Raw genomic sequence first — 2,148 nt, 5'->3', positions numbered from 1 at the left:
TGATCTTTGTATCGTTTTCCTTTCATATATACGTCAACTTACCAAAAAAAAAAATTTACAAGTATTAACATTAATTGAATAAGATGACTAATGTAATCATGTTAACAATCTATAATCTGATTGGAACCTCCTTTGTGTGTGGTTTCCAATTGAATAATAAAAGTTTATAATATACTTGTTTTACATACCATTAGTGGAACCTCTAACCTTGACATTTGTTATTACCATTGTTTAATCCTTACATTAATATTCTATCTCCAAGTTCTCATCATCATCTTCTTCTTCTCTTTCTTTACTACTACTACTACTACTACTACTATCACCACCACCACCACCACCACCACCACTACTACTATTATAGTTATTGTTGTTATTGTTATTGTTGTTATTATTGCTATTATTGTTGTTTATAATTTATACAATTAACCTTCTTATGGTTCCACCCCGGTTTTGCCGGGTTATTTATTACTTCGACACTCCTACACATGAGAGAAGACATCAATCTTTTAGTCGTGTCATTTAAGAACTCACGAGCTGAACCGATTAGACTTCAATAAATTTAAATCTTGAGATGGAATGATTATTTTTATTATTACTTATAATATAAATTAGAATTTTGATATTATTAATTTTCAAGTTAGGCTCGTCGAATATTAATAACTTTTTTTTCATACAATACATTCCATGAACTCATGAACTATATTATTTTCCAATTATGTTGATTTTATTAAATCCATTTAAATTCAAATATGTGCTGATTTATGAGAAAATATTAGTTTGTTTTTTTAACAAATAATATGTAAATATACCATGTCAAAATAAGTATTGGCAAGCATCATTTGTAAAATACTAGCTATTTGACTAGTGCTATGCCACGTATTAAATATTTTATTAATTAAAAAATTGTATATATATAAAAATTATAAATGAATTGAAATAATTTTTTTAAAAATTAAATACATATAAAAAAACTAAAAAATAAATTTCATTTAAAAGAGGTTTTATAAACCATATAAAAGAGGAAAGGGGTTTTACTTTAAATACAAATAAAAAAAATTAAAAAACATTAATTTTTCAAAGAATTGAGGAAAAAAAAAGCCAAATATTACTAAACCTAGCTAGTCAACCAACTTGCCTAGCTTATGTAGTTAGGATCTATGCATTTAACCTTCACTCAATCAAAATTTGTCATTGATAAATCATCAATAATAAATTTGCATTTGATATGCCCATTCATTGCTAAATTTTTTTTAGTAATGAATTTTAATTTCAATTGGAACAAATTAGGTAGCTGTTAATAACTCTATTTTTTAATAGTGATTGTTTAGACGATAATTATTTAAAAGAGGTTTTATAAATAAAATTAAAGAGTCAAGAGATGTTATTTTAAATATAAATAAAAAAATTAAAAAAAAACATGTTAGAAAAATATTAATTAAAAAAAAAAGATCAAACATTGTTAAACTTGACTAGTTAGTTGACTTACTTAGCCTATTTTATTAGGGTTCACTAAGCCTTTACTCAATTAAAATTTGTTGCTAATACATCAGCAACAAAAATTTGTATTTAATATTCTTTTATGTTGCAAAAAAATTGATTTTAATTTTATTTAAAATGAATTAGATAATTATCAATAGTTCTGTTTGTTAGTAGTAATTGTTTAGATAATGATTGTTGCGAGGTGCGTGGGTGTCTAACGATGGCGGAGGCTCTTGTTGTGCCTTCTAATGAGGGGTGTTGTGTATTGGAAGGGTTTTTGGATTTAATCATAAAATTATGATTAATGTTTAGGAGTCGCCACCTAATATTATGGTCACTAGGAACCTATGGTCTGCAAGAGTCTGAGTAAGGGACTAGTTGTGTAAGGGGAAGATGCATCACCCTCAGTGCACCCTACTTAAGGTAAGCTGCATTGTTGTTTGATTGTTTTTCTAGACCGAGTTTCTATTCGTTGGTCTTTTCTAAGGTTCAAGACAGATCTCTCTTCATGAGGGAGTTTCTATCTTATCGGGTTAAATCTTAACCATTCTAAAGTCTGAATTTTAGCATTGCATTTATTTACACCTTGTATCTTTAATACCTGAGGGTGTACTGATTGATACTTAAAAGTGTATTTTTATCAAGGTTTTATATCATCATTTTGCACTT

Source organism: Populus euphratica, unplaced genomic scaffold, assembly GCF_000495115.2.
Source record: "Populus euphratica unplaced genomic scaffold, PopEup_1.0 scaffold46.1, whole genome shotgun sequence".
Classification (NCBI taxonomy): domain Eukaryota; kingdom Viridiplantae; phylum Streptophyta; class Magnoliopsida; order Malpighiales; family Salicaceae; genus Populus; species Populus euphratica.
The sequence above is the reverse complement of the archived record's forward strand: the minus strand, read 5'-3'. Positions refer to the sequence as shown.